Source organism: Cygnus olor, chromosome 16, assembly GCF_009769625.2.
Source record: "Cygnus olor isolate bCygOlo1 chromosome 16, bCygOlo1.pri.v2, whole genome shotgun sequence".
NCBI classification, from domain to species: Eukaryota; Metazoa; Chordata; class Aves; order Anseriformes; family Anatidae; genus Cygnus; species Cygnus olor.
The window spans coordinates 6,799,387-6,824,147 of NC_049184.1; the positions used below are offsets into that span (position 1 = coordinate 6,799,387).

At 38.3% G+C, this 24,761-nt stretch overlaps 1 long non-coding RNA gene across 1 annotated transcript; it reads right to left on the reverse strand.

Moving 5' to 3' along the window:
• Positions 1-1,198: 1,198 nt before the first annotated feature.
• On the reverse strand, positions 1,199-17,824 carry LOC121079009. Its single transcript, XR_005824827.1, has 4 exons — positions 17,263-17,824; positions 15,106-15,305; positions 7,437-7,533; positions 1,199-2,899 (listed from the first exon to the last, which is right to left on the reverse strand). It is a non-coding gene; the product is annotated as an uncharacterized LOC121079009 (long non-coding RNA).
• Between the last annotated feature and the right edge of the window lie 6,937 nt (positions 17,825-24,761).

Genomic DNA, 24,761 nt, shown 5'->3' on the forward strand with positions numbered 1-24,761 from the left:
GAATTTTAAGACATGATAGAAAATATTTACCTTTTAGTTTCCGTCCGTTAGAGAAACAGCCAGAGCAATACAAATAAGTACACTTCGCATCTTTATTCAGTCTTGGAATCTTAATGCCTTTACACAGTATTCATCATGTGTTCACCATAGGCTAAACAAATTACTTCTTTTTCTACACATTTATGTGTTGCCTGCTCATTATTGAGTAACTGGTGTACTTAATCCATTTATCTTAGTCTGAATTTCATTAAACAAGTGGGCTTTTTCATGCATGTCCTAAATAACATTTTTTCCTTCTAGCTAGCCCTTAAATTTTCTGAATAATTGGAAAAATCATTTCATTGGACTCCTCCTTCATTCCCTTTATAATATGATTGATGTCTTTCAGTCCTATTTGTAAGCATATAATAAAGGATGGCTTCCTTCATGGAAGCAGCTAGAGGCCCAAAGAGCTGCTAAAATAGAGGGAGCTAATAAATCCATTAGCATTCACTAGCTCCCGTAGCATTAAAATGCTAGTTTTAATTGTCCAATTAACAAGCGCTGGTGTGTCCAAAGACTAGAACTGATAGAGTATATGGTATTTTTCTGAACTCTCCAGTGTTTTAGAGTATTCTTGCAATACTTTTCAAAATGTCTGATGGGATCTTAGCCAATTTAACTAAGACCAACTTGTTCCACCATTAGCATGGCTGTATCCAGTATTTCATCCATTTTCAAAGAAAATGTTTCTACCAATTTAAAGAAAGTACATGCAATTAAAAGAAGGTAATCTTTCTTTCTTTTTAATGGCAACCTATGTGTTTGTTATTTGGATCTTTTTGTTCCTCACCATAAAGGGTAACAAATTGTTTTTGATTACACCTTGATCTTAACAAGAATAAGTAAATCATTTTCCCTTATGTGAGAATGGGAATTGTTAATAATTATTAAACTGATGTAGTAGGGATTGAACAGAATACCAAAAATGTAACTGCTAATGCATTGACCGCTAAATCTCCTGTCAAACTTTAGGACAGACTCATTTTCTTTAGTGCATGCTAGTAAAGAGAGTAACATCTGATTGGCCAGATTGATCTAACCCTTTCTTTTTGTCTGTAACGCTTACGTTTCTTGGCATGGTCACCTTATCTTGTTGGATGTAAATCTGCCCCTCTGAACGTTCATAGTCATTACTGGAAGATTCAGTTAGTTATAGCAAAACTTGAGTTCTTCTACTCTCACCTCATCCTCTTTGAAACAATGAGCAGCAGGCATTGTAAGGTGATGATAGAAAATGTCTCTGAAAGTTTAGCACCCATTCATTAATTGTATGATTAATGTAATTCATGGGTACTACTTTTTTTACATGTGATATACATAAACTCAGAGTAATTCTTTTGATTACCAGAGCTTCATTAGCATGTAGCACTGCAATATCAAACTATTACTAATTTATTTATTTAACCTCACACTGATATTCCCTATAGGAAAATGAAACTGTTTTGGCTAGTCAAAACACAGTGCAATTTTATCAAACTGACCCACCATTAAGAAAAAAGAATCAGCGACATTTCAGCTGTCTGACTTCACAGGTTTTCTTCTGCTGTTCCTCATTTATGAAAGAGTCACTGGCCAAGTTAGGTGTAAGTCATCTTTCACACACATTTCCCATCACAGGTGTAGTTTAGTAGGGTTGCAAATGATGACCCAGCTTTTGTACCATCGCTGTAAAATAGCTAAGTAGCAACTTCACTGTATGGATGGTGTAAAGACAGTATCAAAAGCATGATTTGTTTGTTGAGTATTCCTAGCTCTCAAACCAGTGTAGTGGGCTGGTAGCAATTTAGTGTACTGGAATGCTAATTACATGTTTTACGTAGCAATTGTGAGAAAATTAATTTGCTTATCAGGCAGTAACAGGATCAGTAATATGGGAAAAAAAGGAAAGAGCTGCCTCTGGGCACTGAAAAATTACCTTCAGTTCAGTCATGTCTTTCAGCTCATAGCTTGATGTATGTTTCGTAAGAGGCATTTACAAAGAGACTGCCAAGGCTTATGAGGGCTCCATTTCAATTCAGTTAGAGATGAGTTTGAGATGTATCCCCTTATTGATGGGATTGAGTCCATAGTTTCTGATTTCTAACTGGCTCTGGAAACATTTCTGTGTTTTCTTTCCTTTCTTTCTGTGATGCAGTCAAGTGTTTGTTTCTTATAGGCAGGAATACTTGAAAGGCTTTAGAGGGCAACCTTGTTAAACTCGAGGGCTTAGGAACAAATGCCAGCAGAGTTGAGCTTTTTTAAATTTGAAAATATGCAAATCAAATAGGACATCCACAGAGGCCATTTGTATTGAATATCTTAACTTTGATCATTGTTTGTGATGTCTGATCTGAGGCACAACTGTTCATAATTAGGTAAGCTCCTAAACCTAATCAAGAGAGAGAACTTGCAGTTGTTCCTTGTTGCTTCAAATCGTTACTGGCAGAAGCAGAGAATATCAGATGGATCATTCTGCTCTCTTCATAACTCTCCAATGACTTCTCTCTACTCTCATTCCTACTAATAATTTAAACTCTTCTTGTAAATCTGCAGTCATAATATGCTAAAACCTTTTGCTGGGGAGAGTATTTTTTAGTCCTTCTTCAGTGTTCCCTACATTTTGTCCTTGTCTTCTGTGCTGAAGGATTCTCTTTATATTTGCTCCAGGCTGTCACTGAAATACGTCTTAAAGTCAAGCATATTATGCTTGGATTTTCAAAGGATTTGGCTGTATATACCTCAAACCCAGCAGTCATCCTTGAAACCCATTTTATCAGTTACAGTAAAAACCTATAGGATTTTACATTTCTTCAGTGTATAATCACCTCCTTGCATGTCTGTTGTGTTGAAGCTGAAAAGTCCACTTCTGGGCATGTACCTGTAAAGAATCATTTCAGTCCTTGAAAATCAGAGCAGAGAGTCGTGTTTCTTGCATGCAGTTAAAATATTTTGTTGTTCTAACTTCACCATCAAGACATTTTTTTTAAGGTATTGTAATAACAGTCCAAGACTCCCACTTGGTAGTTTTTGTCAATGGTTCTCATTCCTGTTGCTTTGAGTCCTTTCTCCCAGACTGTGCTTTGCCTGTGTACCAGCACAGATTTATCAGGGCAGGAATATCACTGTGCTCCACAGATCACTACTTTCTATAGACAGAAGGGCTGTCAAATGGAACACTTTGTCTGTTATTGTTTGGGTGCCATTTAAAACAGCTGCGAATTAATGGTTGCTTTGATGCTATTTCCACTCTTGCTAGTCAGTAAAGGTACATTCTCTGCTTATCCTTATGAAAATAAACTCAAAACGTCCCAAAAGACAATGCAGGAAAATTACCTATTTACTACTGGAAATGTGCACTGAATGAAAGGACAGGTCTCTCATCAGATGACAGAACTCTACCTACTGCAGGTAGATTTGCATTTGAAAGAAAATATTCCTTATTCCTCTGAGTTGTTGCTATGCTTGCAATGAATGCTGTGGAGTTATTTCTTGATGCTTAAGATTTGATGTCTTTGGGATCCAAATATCTCTCGGGCACAATTTCAGTAGGGCAGACGTTTTAGCCAAGATTAAGTTAGCTTTGCTATGTAAAAAAAAATCTCTTTCCCTTCCCAAAAAAGTTATCCAGAAAGAAGTTATCCAACTTCCCATGAGTTATTGAGAAAGAGGTTGAAAAAGGAATTTGGGGTGATCAAGTAGGAGAATGGAAACTGAGTCAAGAGATTTGGCTTGAAACAAAGTGTAAGGTAGTGACAATCATGTTCTTGTTTGTCGGAAGGGAACTGGAAAAAAGAACATTGAAAAACTGGATTGGACCCTATGTGAACCCTTCAGGAAGAAAATTCTGCAGCATATCTACACCAAATAATAAACTTTAATTATATGATAATATTATGTGCTTATTAATGAATTATTAGGCATGGATATTTTTCAGATGAGTTATTCGGTTTAATCCAGGGTGTAAAATAATATATTCTACAAAATACCACTGTCTAACTCTGAAGTTCCTTATTGAACACCTTTTTTTTTTTTTTTTTTGAAAGAAAGATGGATATTTTATTTAGTACTGTTTAAGAAACATATGCATGTACAGATGGCCCCAGCATATCCTTCTCAGGATCTGGCACCCTTAGCTAAAAATTCTGTGCCAAATGAGAACTTTTTTTTTCAAATGAGAGGTAGAGTCAGATAATTCATTGCATTAAGAGTGGAAATGGGAACTGCAGAAACTGCTAGAGCCAATCTATGCATACGTGTACTAGTTTAAACAGTACGGCTGTTTTTATAGCTACTCTTATTTCAGGTTTCATTGATTAATATGCTTACATTAACTCTTTTTCTAAAAAACTGCATTAGATATACACGGCTGATGTGGATAGCTGTGTGATAGCTCTGTTCACACTCCAACCTCATTTGTTGTTTGTGCAGATTAACATTGGACTGTGGTCAAACTAACAAGTCCTGCCCCCTTGTTTGAAAAACACCAGTGCTAAACTGAATCTTCAATTAAGCTTGTATAACTGTATGTAAACAAACAAATTCTTTTCTGCTTGTGCCAAATCTGGAGTTATTCTGCTGGTGTCTAAATACTGGAATGGTTCTGCAGAATTTAGGAGTTGCACTTTAGAACAGGGTAGAATTAGCGTGATTGTAGTTGCTTGAATTCTACAAAATAAAATCTGAGCCATGGTGGGGTCGATCAATTTTTTGGTTTATGTCTTTTTATTTGCTGTTTTTTAAACTCTTATCACCCTATTAAGTATGGTTTGGTGCACAGTCTATTAAGATCAAAGAAAAAGGTCTTTAAAAGATTATATGATGGAATAAAAAATATTTAAGATTGCTTCAGTGAAAGAAATTGAGCATGTTCTATTAAGTTCATACTTACTGTGTGGAGAATCTTAAGGGAGCTCACAGGCTTCTGAGAAGATATTGTAAGAAATAATGTTCTCAAGAGTGTTTTCCCTCTGCATTTTCTCTCAGGAGTATTCGTCATGCAAGATTATTCCATCAAATTGTAAGAAGTGTTTCGTTTGGTTACGCTTCACCTATTCAATGGGAGGCTTAGTTGTGATTGGTTGTGTTGGTTTGTTTCTGCTCCTTTCCAGCACACGTGTACCATCAAGTTTCTGCCAGGGAATGGTCAGTATCTGTGTGTGCTACAGAGCTAAGTGTAGGTATATGTCTTTATGTTAGTGAAATTCCTTTGCATCTAATCAAGAGAGGTGGAACCAATATTTAAAACAACGGTCAATTCATATGAACTTAGCTCTTTTCCTTCTTAGCATATGTAATTCTATGGACTTTATGGAAAACAATAATTGCTTCTGCAACTGTCTCTACATTTGAGTTTCCATATTTTCATGGGTTATTACAACAGTCTGTATCAGGAGTTACTCCTATATTTATTCTGGAATTATAACTGCAGCAAAGCATGGGTTTAACCCAGAACTGTTAGACATAAAAGTACATCTTTATGCATGTGTTAAGAGAGAAAGAATGTGCAAAAGGATGTTTCCTGTCTTTTGAAAGTAGATTTCTGAGCAGACTTCCAGAAATCAAACATCAAAGTGAAATGGACATTATTGTTCTGTCTTGGCTACGCTGCATCTTCTCGATGCACAGCCAGGTACCTCACCTGAATCTGCAAAGGCCATCGTCTTTAAGGAGCCAGTGACTCTAATTCATTTATTATTATTATTACTACTATGGAGGCAGTCATTCCTTGCTAAACAGTACTGAGTGAAGTGTGGTGATTTTATGATCTTATCCAGGGATTAGGGAGTTGCAGCTAAACTCATTTTCCTTAGAGTCACATCTTGGCATCAAACCATGGTTCATGGACCATGCTGATAAAAAGCAAATGATTTTATTCAGTTCACATTAAATTCAAACTTCAGGCCCTAGAGACCTACAGAAATAATGTATTAACACTTTATCTTACACAGCTGAGTTCTTCTAGAAATAGCAATCCTTCAGCAGCAGAGCAGAGGGGATGCTAAAGCTTTTTGGAGTCAGGCATTTTGTCCTGAGGTAGGCAGTGTGCTTTGAATTAAATTTTGAAATTTGGGAGTGTGGTTTTCAGGGATGTTGTATGTGCTCCTCCTGGGAGAATCACACCAATAATATTTGTAAATACTGAAGTTAATTTCAAACTTCTCTGTCATTGTTGAAGCAGTCTAGAGAAGCTAATATGAAATCCATCCCTATTGCCTGAGAGCATCCCTTCAGCTTTTAGTAGTTTTTCTTTGTTTGTTTTTGTTTTTTAATTTATTATTGTTATTTCCAGTGGGCAGAATGAGAAGCAAGTGGCTGGAAGGTGAAAAGGGTCCAGTGAGGTTTTGACTGATCTTTAATCATTGTGTTTTCCCATTATAGTATACGTAGTAGCAGCACAGTCAATCACTGGTGGTGTGAGAGGAGAGAGATTTTTGCCTCATACACATGATGAGTACTATATTTCTGCTGTATCATCAGTGTTACAAATGCACTAGAAGACATTGGAAAATTAAAATCCAAATTTGGGAAAGGGTGCATGTGTAAAAGGAAGATATAGGAACTGCTTTCTAATACTAAATCATTGTGAAGGAGTGAATTCTGGGTCCAAGCAATGAAATAGGGCACATTTTTCCCTGGAGTTATTTGCTCTTAAATATCTACAGGTGGTCATTGTTTGAGTATTGTAAATTCACAGGAAGATTAATAATCCACTTGCAGTAGAACCGAAATAATTTATTCTTCTGCTATCAAAAAATGCTTATCAGCATATACAATTCCCTTTTATCCCCAGGTCTCCCCTGCTAGCCGGAAGGAGCTTTGATTTCAGTGCTGGACATCATTATAAATTGAGGAAAAGTTTCAGTGCAATATTATGCTCTGTTTCTCGAGTGGGTCAATGGATGCTATTTGCCTAAGATGATCAAAGCAGGAATGAAATGAAAAGACAGATTAATGCGTAATACCAGTTAATATAACTGTTTTTTTTGTTTGTTTGGTTGGTTGTTTTGTTTTGTTTTTTTTTTTTTTTTTTTTTGTGGAAAGAGACTGGTTTATCTACATTTCCAAAAAATGATTAGACTGACCAATTGATGATAGTATAACTGGCCAGAATACTTGCATATGGCTTGCAATGTTATCTTTGTGTTTAAATGTTATCTTTGTGTTTAAGAAGCTTTCTAGCATAACAGTAAGTGTATGGATCTAAGTCTCTCATTTTGTGTTTATTTAGCAAAAAGGTTTAGATGGATCCTGCTGTGTCTTTGCTATTTCTTCATAATTAGGCACAAACTTAACCAGGAGGTATAGGGACCTTATAGCTCTTTCATTAGCATTCTCTAATAGAGCAGGCACTTTGCCTGTGAAGTGAATTGCAGCACTCTGTCCAATATTCGCAGTGCCTCCATTTGTTTGCTTACCTTTCCTGTTTGAAAGCCAAAGAGTTTAAGTTACGGAGTGATTTGACTGAGACTGAAGGAAAATTAACCACAGCAAGGGCAAAGCCATTCTCGAAGTCTGAAAAAGGAAAGAACACGTCTGATAGTGTTGGGTAGTGGTAACCTTGGATTCACCGCAAACAACAGTCCTGTTCTTTTTGAGCGCTGGGACTTTAGGGGTGCCTCATTCTCTTCTGTTAAATAGCCTGCCCTCTAAAAATACTGCAGTGCATACCAAAGGCTTTGCAAAGTGTAGGGATTGTTCCTTCTTTAAGGACAGTTTTAATTTTATACTTTTTACCAGGTGGAACACTGGCTGCGCTGTCTTGAAGTTCAGTTAAGTTTTGTGTTGAGTTGAATTTGCTAACCTTTTATATCTATAGCTATCTTTTCCTCTGCCAGTTTGGATAAAGATCTCGTGACTATCCTTAAATAAAATTAATTTCTGTTGTGAAATCTTTTCTTTTGCAGGGACATCTTTTTATGTACCTCTTGACTCTCTGTGTTACAGGATATTCAGACAGTCCCATATTTATTTTCTCTGCCAGTTGTGTCCATGCCTCTTTCTGTCCCTGCTCTTCCAGAGTTTCTCCAATTCTTCTACTTTTTTCTTATCTGATTCCCAAAAAGTGGAAATGCTGTCTTCATTTCTCAAATGGAGTGGAGTAGATTGCCTGTGTGTCTTATATATGACTCTTGTAACAATGCTTCCCAGAATGAGATTAGCCTTTTTAATATCAGCATCATGTTGATTCACCATAGGCTTTAGATGTTTTTTCTGCTGAACTGCTGCCTCGCCAGATGGTTTCCATTTTACTTTTGTGCAGTTCGTTTGCCCTTCTGAAGTATAGAGCATTTTGCCCTTACCTGTACTCAATTCAACTTTGTTGAATTTAGATTCTCTCCAGCCTGTCAAGATCATTTTTAATTCTCAGCTTGTCATCTGAAATCCTTGAAGTGACCCCAAAGTAGGTGTCATAGACAGATTTTTTAACTGTCCTCTATTCCTATTATTCAAATTGATATAGAAAATATTAAAAAAAAAAAAAAAAAGTTTACAACAATGCTACCCAGAGGATCTCATTTCAAATATTTCTACTGTTTGACAGAGGAGCATTTCTCAACAGGTTATATATATCCTGCTTTTTTGATTTTTGTCGAAGACTTTAACGCTTGTCTCCTAATAAAACAGCACTTCAGAGTCAAGCAAGGTTTAGTCCATAGGTGGTTTTGGATCGCCTCACTCTGTGCCACAGATGTGCCATGCAGTACCAGGCACATCCCTCAAACTCCCCCAGACAATAAAGGCTTTATTAATCTCATCCATTTATTTCCTGGTTTTGCTTTTCACTGTGCTCGTAAAGCAGAATGTTGTACCATAAGTAGTCATTCTGAGACTGTGGAAAATTATCCATTTCAGCAAAAATACTGATTAACTAGAAACTCTCGGGTTACGCAGCAGACACACTCTTCACGTGAATTGGTAGAACGTCTTTTCCTCACTGCTTATGCTATTTATGCTAATTTTCTTAAGGTGTGCGCTATAACTGTATGCTCTTTCAAGTGATGAAGATAATCCAAGGTATTGGTAGTAGAGGTGAGAACACATCACCCAGTCAGTTCCTGTGGTTGCAGTTTCAGCAGTCTGTTCCTGCATTAGGAAAGCAGCCAGGTTCCTGGCTCTTATCCTTGGCTCTTCATAGCAAATGTGTAGAGGGTAATAATATATAAACGTGCATTGTGGAGGAATTGTAGGTGCACAACAGTGTTCAATACCGAGATTTACTAAACACAAGCAACATGTAAGGCTTAGAAAACAGCCCCAAGGAAAGTTATGGACTCCAATTTCACAGGATGAAACAAAATTAAAAATTAGGGAATTCTTGCTTTATTTCTAGCCTTTGGCCTTTACAGATAAAGAGTTTCTTTCTTGTTACAGTTCCCAGCTACTTATTTTTTCTCTCAACTTGAAGAAAGACTTTGAATCCAATTTGTCGTTGATTAAAGTGCAGGAGGCGTAAAGCCCAGTGGGTGGGGTTCTTCCTACTCATTCTCCAGGGTGTGAGAGGCCTAGGTTCAGTTTCTGGCTCTGCTGGGTTGGCATCTTGCTTATCCATAAACTGAATTAAACTGATGATCTTCCTGAGGGTGGACTACAGTTTCTGACTGAGGACCAGCTACCAAGTTTACGTGTAGCGCAGAGCCACAGAACTTTGGATCTCATCACTTGTAAGCTTTAACAGAAGGGGAGTTTATAGGAAGAAGATCACAAAGGTTTCTCATTTTTTGTTTTAGCATTGCAGCTCGTTTCCTGGTGAGCCTGCTGATGTTGGTTTCAGTAACCTACTTGGCTTACTTACCCAGCAATGTGAATTTCTCAACAGTTCACGTGTCAGAATGGCTTTACTGCTGATCACTTGACTTAGCTCTGCATGGATGTCTCCAAACTGTCTGTGGCTCAAGAGCTGGCAGGGGGCCAGTCTTAAACTTTGGGCTCTTTGGTGTTTGTCTGCTTTTCTTTTTTCCCTTTTGAAGTTAAAAAGAAAATTAAATCCCAGATTTCCACACGATGGCTTTGTCCTACACTAGTCCTACACTATTCTGTACTGAAGGCAAGGGATTAATTCCTTGTCAATGATTAATCACTCTGTTGCAGAACCATTTTGAGGATCAAATTCTTGTATTCGAGTGTGTGGCTTTTTCACTAGCGCTGTATTCGTCCAATCCCCTGAGCTACTTCTGTCATCTACAGCAAGGTTATCGCTTCTCAGTCTAGTTCACAGTGCATCAGGTTACTGGGGTAGAAGAAATTTGTCCTTAGCACGGTGCAGTCTCTACTGAGCAGGAGCATGTTTTGGTCAGTGTTAATATGGATAGAGAGAAATCTGTTTGGTATGTCGGAATCAGTATCCTTTGTTTCCCACCTCCACTTTGGTTCTCTCAGTAGGACGAAACACAGACATGGGATCATGGCTCACATTATGTGTGTTGCAGCTGGTCTCCCTTTGGAAAGCTTACTCTATTAGTGAGTAGACCCATCTGTTTCTTTAGTTTATTTTCCATACTGGCACTTCTGCCAGAGTTTAGCAGTTCTGATATCATTCACTTAAGGTTGAAGCCTGAATTCTGAGATATTTGTATAGCTTGATTGTCATTTATCCCCTCACTCTCTACTGCTTCTGTGACTACATTAAAAACTTCCTTAAAGAGCAAGACAATTTGGGCATGTTGAATGCAGACTCTGAGAAGGGGGGCTCTTTTCTCTATAAATTGCTTGTTGTTCAGGTTACATCAGCAGTTAATTCTGGCTGTAGATATTAATCAGGTTTGTATTTCAGCATTTAACTAGTTGCATTTGCACATACCTGATTTGTATATATGCTTGAGACAAAAGATCCTAAATTAGATGAACAGGATCTAACTGAGTCTGTGGGACAGTTTTGATGTACCTCAAAATCATTAGGGCTTCCCAATTTCCTTTAAGAAATTCAATAGTCATTTAAAAAGAGGGGTGGAGGAGGTTAACAGCTGCAAAAACAATGTTGCACAGGGATATGGCAGAGGAGATGAAATGCAGTATGCTATCCACTTCTCTTCCCCTTCTGAAAAAAAAAAAAAAAAGAATAAACCACCCAAAACCAAACCACCATGATTTGTGAAAATCTGAAAAATTAGATAGCCTAAAATTTTACATCGTGATCATGATGCATATTGAGGAGGTAGGGCTCCTTATAGAGTATACAGAACTCCAAATATTATGATGAGACTTAACAACCAAGAAAATGATCTAAAAAAAAATGCAGCAGTAATTGATTTTATGCGTACACTCTCACGTCAGTAATGATATCCTGCTTTTTATAAAGTTTCTTTTGGAAATAAGTTCAGCAGGGCTTTATAGTAACTACTAGTTCTGTTACATTCTGTGTTGTTATTATTTCACTTAGAGGCTAATAATGTAAAGAGTAAACAGCGGCCTGCAGAGTTGATAACAGTAACTATATATTGATATCCCCTTTGCCTGTTGTAGCTGACATTTCCTAGTGGTAAGCTCTCCTTTTTATGTGATTACATATATCCTTTCCTGGCTTGCTCTTGGGACACATGGAGTTTCACTTTTGCTCTTAGCTGTTGGAAACAGTTGTTTACACAGAATCGTGAGCCTCCCTAGAAAAATGTTTTAAATATTATGACTGTTGGTTAGGGTGTGGGGGGGTAAAAAATGATGAATGTGAATCCTAAAGGCTCTAAACTTCAAGAATAAAGAATCTAAAATTGATCAACAGATTTAAAAAGCCATTCTAAAGTTTGTTGTTTTTTTTTTTTTCTCCTAAAAGGCAGCTGTTCATGATTTCTGAAAGCTGGAGGTTCAGACAAGTGCTGTGTAAGAGCTGTATATCATTCTTACTCTTCTGAAGTGCTTAGTTAATTGTATGATGGATAGGCTTTTATTGCATAGTAAGCTAAATTGATGTAAAATATGTTTGCATATGCAACTAAATATCTGAATTAACATTGGTTATTTGTTCACAGAAATTGTGTATTGCATTTGAGTGCTTAAACTCAAATGTCTTAGGTTATGTTCATCCTGATTTTATGCAGGAGTTATTTGGAAGAAAGAGCAAGTCTTTCTTTTAAAACACAACAGTCGTGCTCTACAACAGATTCCTGTATGATGTTTAATTAGAGCCTGTGGACTTGGGGGGCAGAGGCAAGGCCTCTTTGGAGAGGACGGGGCATTTTAAGTATCACTATACTCTAAGTAACAAAAGGTATGATATATTTCTGTCAGCATTACAAGGTGACAGAAACAATCTTAAATAAGGTAGCTCTTTGTTTTCTGAAAATCCGTAATACATATCCACTTACCATATAGGAAAAACTTTGGTATTTCACTTGACTTACTGGCCTTAGGATTTGATGCACAACCTTTTACTGCAGTGACAAGATATTTTGAAATAGACAAAAATGCTGTGACATGGATCTGATAAAAATCATCCATGGCAGGACCCCACCAGTTCTGTCTAAAACTTACGTTTTTTTCACTCTTGAATCTCAGCAGTGTCTTGTGAATTACTCTGATCCCACCCTCTCCAGCATACCTCTTCAACTGAGAACATCTGATCTTGCTTCAAGGAAACCAGCTTCATGGGTTGAAAAGTCCTATGTACAATTGAATCTCCAGCGCCGAGTGTTGAATTTATGGCATGCATTTTCAGAGCCACAAGCAGCCCTTGGCTGCACTCTCTCTGCTTTGGCCCTCAGCCCAGGCAGCCAAACCTGCAGGCGCGGGGAGGATGTGCTTGGGGCTCTGTCACTGAGCTTCCTTTTCCAGATTGTCTCAGAGCACTTCTGTTCTGTGGCTTTGGATACCTAGCATTAATACTTAGCTAGTTTTATCTCCAACAAAATGTTTTTTGTGTTCTGCTCCTGTTGTCTGTGGTGAGTCAAGAGAAATCAAGCTTCCCAAGAAAGTCCATCCTATTGTTTTAGAGAGCTCCCATTTGCAGGAGGGAGATGAAAAATATGTGGCTATTCTGTATTTCTGACTGGGAGAACAGCAGTTGTGACAAATCTGCTAGGAAATCATGGATTTCACATGTCACATACGTGTTTCATCATTTTTCACTGATTAAAAAAAAGAAAAACAGTTCATGACACCAGTCAGAATTATTACATAGTACACAAACAGACTCTTCAGCTTGGTAACAATGTCATAAGTAATTGCATGGGGCTGCCCAACAAAAGAACTCTTCTTATAAAGAAGATGAACTTCCATTGCCCAATGTGAATTTTTCCATTCTTTGTGCCTGAAAATAATGAGCAGCCATCTTATAAATAAGATGAACTTTCATTGCCCAATCTAAAATTTTCCATTCTTTGTGTCTGGAAATAATGATCAGTGATCCCACTTAGTCTACCAGTTTTGAGCTACAATGGTTAAGAATTCTGAGTTTCTTTTCTAGACTTACTCTATTTCCATTTTCTGTCTCTATTTCCCTATTTATAAATGAAAAGGTACTTCTAGTTGGAATATTAAAGTTGTCTGGATAGGGAGAAGGAGAGGAAAGTCTTTCTGTGTTTCGGCTTGCTTGTTCAGCATTTTAAAAATCTGTAAATAGAAAATATCTTATTAGTTTTGTTTCCATTTGAAAACCAGGGAGTGAAGGTAAGAGGGAAGAAATTAAACTGTCCCAAAGTTTTCCTGATCATTTTATCTATTTTTTAAATTCTAGGATTTCCTCCAAATTAATATTATTTTGACCTTTTGAAAGAATGAAATATAGAAATAGAGAAATATTGAAATATGTTTTAAATATTTCAAGAAAAAATACATTCAGTGTTTTTATTGATATTAGGAAGTCATTTCTATGAAACTTCCTTCTGCAAAAGATATGGAATAAATTCAGATAAATGTCTTAAAATGTAACAAAATACCACTTCCAGTGTCAATGAAACGTTCAATTAGACTGGCAGTTCTCTGTGAACTTGGATCCTTTTCCCAAGGGAAGATTCCACAGTATATATTTATACAGTAGATTAATTCATCCCTAGGATCTGTGCTGACGCTTCGCCAGCAAAGTTGAAAAAGGGACAAGAGTTCCTGCAATCGAAGAATGCCAGCTGGGTGTGTGCCCAGAGCCGGGCTTTGTCACACCCCGGCTGGTCAGCCAGAGCTGAGGAAAAAAATCACAATCAGTAAATACTGACTGATGACTCCTGCCCTGGGATAAGAACCCAAGGCCTTATCTTTGAGAATGAAAAACATTTGTTTTATTAAAAGTAGCTCATTCTGACTTCTGTCTTACTCTGCAAAAAGTTAGGAGAAACTCCATACTATCTCCAAGGATAATTTTGAGTTTTTGCCAATCTAAAAGTTACAGGCTCTTTTTAATATGCGTTATGCATTCAAAAAGTCTACATTATAAAATCAAATTCCTTTCATGCCTTGAACTAATTACTGTGCCCTTTTCACTTTAAGTATTGCCATGTCATGCAATTCCTTAGCTAAGTATTCTGAAAGGCATAAAAACCCAAGGCCAACCCAAACAAGCTGTGAAATGACTAATGGCTTCAGCTTTCATCATCTGCCCTGTCCTTTAAGAGAACATGGCTCTCTGTGTGTCTCTCTGTGACATGTCTCTGGCAGTTTAGGGGACATCATGCATATCTAGTTAGCAGTTTAACAGTTCCAATTACAGCATTTGAATACTAATGTCCCTTCCTGCCTCAGAGGTTCTTATTGTAGAATCTGGAGGTTCCTATTCCTTTCTAAAATAAATATTGAGTTGAGATGTTCAACTAGCATAAAAATGGCAGCAGCAAAGTTATTAAAAGTGAAACATTTGAATGGATAAGCCCCACGCTGAAACAGAAATATGAACTCTTCACCACATGCCTTTCATTGTCCTGTCTTTTATATGGTAAGGTTGGACTAGCAAAATCTCACTTTCCAGTCTTTTTCCTGAGCTAATTAGAAAGAAGCTGGATGCTCTGAACAGCTGCTCACATAAGCTCATTTCCAAACCTTGGGAATATGCTTTAGATTTTCTCTTAAGGTAATTGAAAGCAAATCGAAGCAACAGCTTCTTCTTAGGAACCTGTCTGAATATCAGCAAAATAGCAAACAATGAATCTGGTTCTGCTTTCTTACCTGAACAGAAGGGTAATCCTCATTAGCCTCAGTGTTGTCTAATTCTAGACATTTGATTTTCTGGTTGCCTGCCTCTGATTTTAAGGTCTTTATTCTGCTGCCACATCACTTCCATGCTGGGCTTAGAGGCTGAAGGCTGATTCAAAGTCCAGTGATGCCAAAGAACTTTTCCTGTTAGTTGCAATGAATTTTGCATAAAACTGAAAAATAAAGTTCTGTTCATTAGAAACCTAAATTCGCATGATATGAGTAGTTTCACCTTCAATGTGTTCTACCTGTGACTCATGAAAGAAAATGAGACTTAGGTGCATCTGGTTTGTGGCTAGGGCAGAAGTAATGAGGGATTTTTGCTACAACCAGAAAACTATAAAAAGATGTTTGTCTACATGTAAGGACACCGCACTTCAGTTTCCTGCCTCATGTCTTCACAGGCCTTTGTGCTTTGGTGTTTTGCACACAGACTTGGTGTTTTGCAGACAGCTGTAAGTATTACTATTTTTATTATTACTGTAAAGTAAGTTTAGGCTTAAGCTTCTTTTCTTGCATATAATTACTTTAACTCTCCCAAACAAAGTCGGCAGTTGTGCAAGGAAGGCATAATCCTTCCCCAAAATGCACACCTCCTCAGTACTAGCTGTGCATGAAGGTCAGGGAAATGTCTGTTGTACCTGGAGTTTGGACAATCTGAGTGAGTTTCTGGTCGATTTGAAGCATGGAGATTGAAAGGGACAAAACCTAAGTTTGGGCTCGTATCTATAATTCTCTTTTTTCTTCTTTATCAGATAAATTTAAATCCATAAAGGTGACATCTCAAAAGTAAAGATATGTTTTGTTTTGTTTTGTTTTGTTTTTAGGGAACTGGCTATCCAGTTCATTGAATGAAGCATGTAACAAGCTTAGTAGTAAATAGAAAAAGATATGAAAAGTCCTATCTTCACTGCGTGTTTTGTAGAAGCCCCAGGTGCTCTGTAGCTGTCAGAACCTGAAGCTCTTGAGTACTGGATCATGAGTGTTAGAAGAATAACATTAGACTGGTTATTGCATAGACCTTTAAAGGGCTGTTAAAATGATAAGCTTTTAAATATACAAAGTAGTTGCTTTCCATATTGTAAATGTTCTCAGTACTTTCCCCTTACAAAGCATATACAGTGGATGTTTTTTAAAGCAAACAACTAGTACTTAACTAGTCCATACCAGACAGGTTTGCTATTTGTGGTTTCCAGTATATCTTTAAAACAGCATTTCTGTTTCTTTGCTATTGTGAGGACTTTGTGTGGCAAAGAGTAATCAATTCTGCTTGAGAGAAGGCACTTTACAGAGTAAAGACCTTCTCCTTATTTCTAGGTTTGCAGTCCCCGCCAAAAACTCACTAGTGGATCATTGTCATATTGAAGGCCAAAGATTTCACAAGCAGGAATGATAAATAAAAATGCTGGAATACCAGGAATGCATATTAAATGTACTGTGGTTGTGGTAAATGTTCTGAAATCAGTGGTTTAGTTTTCTAAAATCAGTGGTTTAGTTTTGTTAAAAATACTAAAATTCTGGTAGGATATCTCAATTTTGTATTTCCTTTTGCAGACAGTGAAGCTTGAGAGTGACCTACTCCTATTAATAAGTTAATGAATAGGAACATGGGACATTCTTATGACTGGTAAAACCCAGTTTAACACGCTCCAGGCACTGAATGAATGTGCAGCTACTGAAACAATGCTGGTTTCAACTTTTGCTTTCCTTTGCCAGTTCTGGAGCTGAAATATATTTAGTGAGATAAACAAATAACTTGGACACAGTTGCATTGCAATGCATTTTCCTCTTCCATTAGCCGGAAATGAATAAATGTTGGGGGAAATGGGAGATAAAGTTACAAATAATGTATATACAATGGAGCTCTGCAGTGAGGTCTTGGGAGGTATTCATTTGTAGTGCCTATACAAAGGGGCAAAAAAGTCTAACAGCTGTGGGCACATTATAATATCATGTTAACATTGCAGAAGTCTAGAAAGTTGTAATTCACCTGACGGCCTCGAATATCTTGGATCTATATTTCTTTTTCTTCCCTTGCAAAGGCTTAATATTTATTATTCTTACTCTAATTAAAGAGTAAAGTATCAAGAGATACAAGTTCTGAGTTTTAGGCTATGACTTTACACTCACCGGTCTTTTCTTCTGGTGGCACATATCACTGGTGGAAATGAACTGAACCAGGACAGCTTTGGTCATTGTGGTAAAGAAATCTCCCTGGTTCTGCCCTGAGATACTGTTGTTGTTCTCCACAACGATGAGTTCTGTGTAGAGTGCTTCCATCACAAGTGCAAAAAGAAAACAGATGTGTTGACATTGTCTCCATGGAGACACAAAGACACAGGCTAAATTCACACTAGCATCAGCGAGAAGATTCCCCCTCCTTTGTCCTCCAGAGATGGAGAATTAGGGGGAGAATATTTGAAGCAAACAAGACAGAATTCTCTAGAGACTTTTTCCCCCTTGTCTTTTCAGCAAAGGATTCTTTGTGGGATCATTCATCGAAGATTCCTGAAAGCTGTGACAGATGTTGGTTGTTTTAATACAAACTCAGTAAGAGTTTAAAACATTCTGATTTTTACTAACATTTTAAGCAACGACAAACAGGTAATTCTCTACAAATATTTCATTTGTTGTCTCCAACATAGCAGTCATTTCAGTTCTTTCAGTGAGCACATGTGTTGTTGGGAACATTCAGGAGGTGGAATGGATCCATATGACATTCCTTCTGTTCTTCATTGGAGGATCACTGACTAGCTTTCCTTAGACATTAATTGGAAAATATTTTTCTGACATTTTTTATCTATTTGCACTTGCCTGTTTTTATGAATCCACAATCTACCACTCTGTTTCTCAGAGCAACTGCAGTTTGGCCATCCCATGCATATGACAGAGTTCAGCATGAATGTTTTGAGGCTGATAGCAACTAGGAAAGGGAGAAACTTCCCTTTTCTGCTCTTTCTCTGGAGACCGTGATTTGTTTACAAGTGACTCAGAACTGAATATATATGTCCTTATAAAATGATGCAGTTTTAAAAATAAATAATGAGAAACAAAGAGCAAAGTGTGAGCTTGCACAGATATTCAGGATCAGCTTATTCAGTTGCCAGAGAAGTATTTACAGCTCCTATGTGTCCATCCAAGCTATCAGTTAGGAAAATATTCCCTAAACTAAAGCTAGTTTCAAAAACTGTCACCTAATAGACAAAGAGCTTTGTTTACATTTAAACCACATTTACATGTAATTGCATTTAAAAGTAAATTAAAATTAAACCATAAGAGAGAAACAGTTCTATGATATCTTCAAATTCATTTTTCTGGGGAAAAAAATCATTTAATAAAGCTTTTTTAAAAAATATTTTTTCTTGTTTTTAAGCACCAATCATTCAATTAAACAGCAAAAACACTGACTTGGATGAGCAATCTCATAGTGAAAGGGAATGACAGCAAATGGAGCAGATGGTGGGGTAGGAATCCAGAAGCAGGTGTGAGTTCAACAAAAAGTGTATTTCAGAGAATTCTACATAGAGCATGATGTAAATGAATAATTTTTTAAAGAAAAAAGGATAACATGCTCAAGGTGTTAAATACACATAGTTCTTCCAGATCTCATTGTAGGTTTAGGTTAGCTTCAGTTACGATATGTAAGCGCTAAATAAGTAACTTCATGCAAGTGAATATCCCATTTAACAAGAGGCTGCTGTTTGTATGCAGAACATTTATCTTGTGCATAATTATTTACAGAATCAAGGCCTTAAACAGCATATACATTAAGTCTTCTCTTTGAGGAATACTCAGAAAAAATATTCATAAGCAGTCTCTAAACCCAGAATTAAGAAGGCTTCTTTACTGAAGAATTTGCCATCAGCTGTTTGCTAGGAAATTGTTTTTCTGACTGATCAGAGCATCGACCTTTTCCTTATATTTGTGGCTTTTTTGTCAAAGATCACCAGCTATTTCCATAAATATGGTTTTCATTTTCACTGGGTTTCTTCCACAAATTCTAATTTTGATTTTAAATGTTTGGGTCACCTCAGTGAACGAGAGAACTACAACTGGACTTAGTTTCCTATGGGATGTGATTTCTTGGGCTTCCCGTGATACACACACAAGCTCAGTCAGAGGGATGACAGATGCAATATAGTACACAGAGTCTGGAACAAGGTCAGGCCCATCGAGGATAGTGAGGCCATATGGAGATTGTTTTTATTGTGTAAGTCTTGAAGTATAGCATTTTGAAGAACAGTTTTATAGAACATTTTTTCATTTTTACCTTGTTGGTGGTGACAGGAAATGTTCCTTATCTGTTCTATACTACAGTATCTTGCATTTAAAATAGCAAGATTTTTTTATATTGAAAATCAAACTGAAGTTTAGTAGTGGAAGAGTTATTTTTAATCTCACTGCTAGACTAAAGAATATCTTACTGGAATTGATGTTAAAATCCTGAAAGGCATCTTTGCACTTCTGCATCTGGTAAAAATGGAAATGCTGTGTGGGTGGTATGATTTCTTCTGCCAATTCCTGTGATGTTTCCACAGACACAAAAAAGGTGAAACTCAAAGCCACCTCTTGAAGAAAGTAAGACCTACCCATGGCCTCATTACTGACAATGCTTGGGTTTGTGTCCCTGTCTGTCTTCACTGTCACTTCTCCCCCATCCTACCCCGTACTTTGAAAGTCTTCTAAAGCTATCGCAAGCTTACTTTGCTGCATTTTGGGTTTTACAGTTGTGCCTCGAGGGTAGAAGCCAGAGTGGATCTGTTGCCTAAACGTAAATGTTTCACAGGCTGGTTTCTGCTCATACTAGCTTCGTTTTCAAAGCAATTCTGCAGACTTCAGGGCTAACGTGAGTCTAGCATGTGCAGGGACGACACGTGCCTATTGGAGTTTAGTTTTGCTGTGTAGAGCTTCAGGATGGCTACATTTATGTTGTGCAGAGGAAAGTGCAAAGCCCTGTTCTTTATACTCTGGTGTAAAATGAAGTTTGTGATCTCGTGCTATCATATACGCTGAATCTCTGCAAACATTTTGTGTGTTGCATCACAATATCTAAACTAAGGCTTTAGATGTTTTTATTCACCGGGTCTGCACTGAGCTGACAGGAAAACTGCAAAAGAAAAAAACTATCCTTGTCATTTTTCATTCTTTTAGATCTACCACTTGAAACTTGTTTATATGAAAACTCATGGCAGATTTAATAAATAACAAATTCATGATACCTTACATCCTATTTCTGTCATTCCAGTCACAATTTACCCACTTCTTCCTGTACGATAGCCCAGTTATCTTATTAATGAGGCATCTCAAATTTTTCTCATCAGCAGGTTCCATAGTTTCATTCCTCATTCTTGTGCTGTGAATGTTAATGAAAATATTAAATGGCCAGTCCAAAACTGGAGCTTCTGAGAACACAAATCAAGCTTTTTAAGAAGCTCCTCACCAGTTTAATTAATCCCTATCTTCACTGTCCTTAGTAATAGTAATTTCTGATATGGCATTTTACAAAGTGGTCTCTTAAAGTTTTGCTAAATGAAGGCTGTTGTATTTTTCTGCTGTATTGCCTTAGAACATATGCTACATTAGGAAAAAGGTTCTGCATCAGTCTGGCGTGATCTGCTGTTGGTAAATCCATGTTGTATTTTCTCATTCCTGTAATCCCTGTAATTTTACTTATCTCTTTTCTTCAACCTTTGTTCTAAAGCTCAGTCCAGTGATTTCTGGGGGAGCCATTCTTATATGCCATGTGGACACCACCTTACCTTTCATTGGGAACGTGCCTCCAGCTATTGTGGAGGGTCATAATTTTGTTTCTCTACAGTCAAACCTCTGAAGTGAGGAAATAAATTGTGTGAGTTTGTTTGTCCTCCATTTATTTCACTTTATTCTCTCTGCCCTGGTGATTGGCCAGTTGGCTGTCGAGTTTGTTTCTTCATTTGATGGTTGTTGCTTCGTATTTATGGCTGGCAGCTTCAGGCCTCAAGTAGATGCTTATTGGATTTACTTTCATTTCTTGCTTAATCTCTAGGGGAAGCTTCCAGCTGCTTCATTTCATCTTGTTATGTTGTAAGAGAGAAGCTGGTGCATCTTCTTTCTTTCCTGTGTCTTCTGAGGAAATGAGGAAGAGAGCAATGCAGTTTCCTGTAGAGTACCACTTGGGAAGTGCTGTTGCAGAAGTTTCTCAGGCTTGCATAGAGCAAGGAGACAATGACAGCGAGAGAGAATCCTGAGCCAGGGCCATTCTGAGGATCCACAGACCAAGTGTTTAGAACACGATATCCTGTGTTGTCCTAATGGGCAGAGACTGTGCCAGCAAAGAGAACAATACAGCCCATGCTGGTGGGTCACTTCAGAACAGGTATCCTGAATCGTGAGGATTTTTGCTGTGCTAAGCTCACACATTCTGTCTTTGCATTGAGTGAATGATAGAGATTTCAGATAATTAAGATACCATTGGCATCTGGAGAGCTATTCTGCTATATCTGACGCTGATTTCGGTGACAGTGATTCTGGCGAGAGAGATGAAAACCAGGGTTCAAAACCAAGGGTCAGACCAAATCTAGAACCCTGTATAATTTATTCCCTGATGAAAAGAGTTTGTTTTATGTTTTTTTAAATTTATTTTGTCTTTGCTCACGATAACTAACATATGTAAAGACTGTTGTTTAGTCCAGTGGTCCGAGGTTGAAGTGCAGTCCAAATATTCTTTCTGTTATGAAAGGCATACCTCAACTTTTGTGATTTCCCGTTGTTTTGAGGGAACAACTAGGTGTATGCACTGGGACTCACTGCAGCTTTAAGAACATGTGAAGCAGTAAAAAAATCAGTTGCCAAACAAACAGAGAGATGGTGACAGAGTATTAATGGAGCTGTGTCCTGAAGCAATGCAGAAATACTTGGAATTCACTGTTGTGCCAAGGCAGCCATGTCATTGCTACGTTTTGACTTGTGCTTGCATTTGTAGGTCTCTATTGGATGGAAGGCTTCTGCATGTTTGTCTGAATCCTCACTGCTGACCGAGCTTAATGGGATTTCATTGAACCAAAAGGTTATTTATGTGTCACATCATCTGTCCTGTGCTGTAATTTACTGCAGGACATGTTGTGTGCATCTATGCTGTGGCAGGGTGTTTCCCATTGGAGATGAAGTGATTGAGCGACATCCAGCTGAAGGATGAAAATCACGGTCTGTCTGAAGGTTTGCTGTGGTCGTGTTCGGACTCGTTAGAAAAGCAAGAGACTGAGCACTGACTGTGGCTGTTCCAGTTTGTACAGGTGCACTTGTTTTGGAGGGAGTTTGCAAATGTTTGCTTTTGCATTGGAAACCAAGACAAGTCACCTTAAGACTTTAAGCTAAATTACATCAGACAAAATAGACCAAATTTGGAGTGGTGTTGGGGTTAGAAGGCCATTATATGTAGAAAGGAGTTGATGTGAGAACAGGACATTTTATTATGGGACTCCAGGAACATAGAACAAAGACTATAGAAACCCATAAAATCACTGAGTTCTGTAATCATGCCAAATGTCGTTCGTTCAGTGGCAACCTGTGTGTGTTCACCACATCGAGAGGGGCCTGGCCAGTCTATTCATTCCAGCCAGAGGGACACCTTTCTTTCCTCCACTAGCAGTTACCGAGCGGGGTGAAATGCAAGTAGGAATATTTCTTCTTTCACTGTCTGCTGCTGATAATGTGCTTGCATTGAAGGCCGGCCTTATTAGAATGAATCCAATCTTCCTCAGAAGGGCTGAGCCTTCTTGCAGTACCCCTGGTTTTTATGAGAATACAGTGGCATTGATTTTGAAGAATTTATGGCTGGTCTGCATGCTTGTACACGAGACTGCAGAGGTACGGGTTTGCAGCCTGGTGACAGGCATGTGCTGCTCACCTGGATGTCCCAGCTTAGTGCTTTCAGTCTCTTACAGGCTGTGCGTGACTTGGCACTGGGAGCACAAAGGTGCTGGGTTTGGCTCTGCTTCTTTGGCTCTTCTCCTGTATAGCCAGCCAGCTAGCATCCCTCAAGTGGGATGATTTTCAGCCTCTGCCTTTCCCTCGTGTCAAAGTGAAGCAGACTGTGGGATGGTGGTATAAATCTCCTCCCTCGAGTCCTAATTACAGTTCCTTAACATCAGACCTGCAGCAAGCCAGCAGCTATCGGCTCTGAGGTATGCCAGCCAGCACCTTGGCTCTGCTCTGGATTCTGACTCACAGCTGCCTGCTGTGCCTGGCTTAGCTGTTGGGCCCCCTCCATATACTGGGCCGCAATCCCAAAGATCTATTAATCCTTAAATTAGTCAGGATACTGGAAAATTTGAGTATCCTGAAAGGAGAGTGGGAATCTATTTGGATTTCAGTTGGGCGCTCCTGTGGCATGGTAATTCCAATTTCACAGCAGTGCAGACAAGCAAAGAAAACTAGGTTTGGATTGCAGCAAGTATTTGCAGACCTAGTTTTTGCTAGCTTGGAAATTCATTCCATGTTTTAAAAGTAAATAATAATAAAAAGGCTATATTAATATGACGCATTTTCCATAGAGATGACGGAGGCAAAGCTTTGTCTCTCAGAGGAAGGCAACAAAAGCAGATGTGGGGAATGGAAAAAAGTGAAAGAGGTAGGAAATATCTTTTATTTTTTTTAATGGTGTCATTGCTTTCAGAACCACACAGATGATTCTGGCCCAGGTTGTAAAAGAGTTGTTAAAGCAAGGGACAGGCAAGTGGTGGCTGAAGCAAGGAATGGAAGGGAATGAAAGCTGTTATGAGTCTGCTGCAGACCTCCCGTGAGAGTTAATGCAAGTAACTTTAGACCTAGATGTTCGGTGCCCCTGATTCACATGCCTCTGTTTTCAGCTGGAGTCAGGCACATGAGCAGTTTTGTCTGGGCCGAGCACAAAGCTCTGTGTTCTGCTTCCTTTCTGTAACAGCGGGGTGGAAGCACCGTCCTGCCATGCAGAGGCATTGGGGAGAAACATACTGAAGGCTGTTACGATTTTGTGTGCTGCCGTAAAAGGGATCATGCTCATCTAAAGCCCACAGTGATGACTATGACTTTTTCAGTATCAAAAATTTTAGCACTGTAATCTGACAATTTTGCCAACAGTACTATGCTCAGGTGTCAAGTCTGTTTTAGACAAAATTAAGTTCTCTTCTGCCTCCTTTGCTGTGAGCCAGTGTGGAAAGAAGGAATCGAAGCGCTAAGTGGCAGTGCTGCTGAAGGTGGAGCAGGGGAAGCTTCTGCAGGGTTCCTGATCTGAACCAGACCCTCGCATGCTGTGAAATTCTCCTGGCCCTTATTCTCAAGAGCTTGATATGACTGTAATCTGAGGGGAAGGTAGACTGAAACTTTTTTGTATTTTCCTTACTTTTCAAATGGGCACTTCTTCCTTCTGTAGCTTTCTTAAAGGAGGGAACAATGTGGTCCCAGTGTAGAGTCAGGAAGGGGGAAAACTGTTTAGACTGACATCATCTGTATGTGCTGAAGAGTTTCTTGAGCTGCAAAATTTGCTCTGTGTGTATGTGTGTGCATTGTGTCAAGGCTAGGTGGTAAAAGGCTGGATAGCATGAGGTAAGTGTTTAGAGAGCTAGCTGACATTCTGAAAAGTACCAGAGACCCTCTCTTGAAACCACTTACAC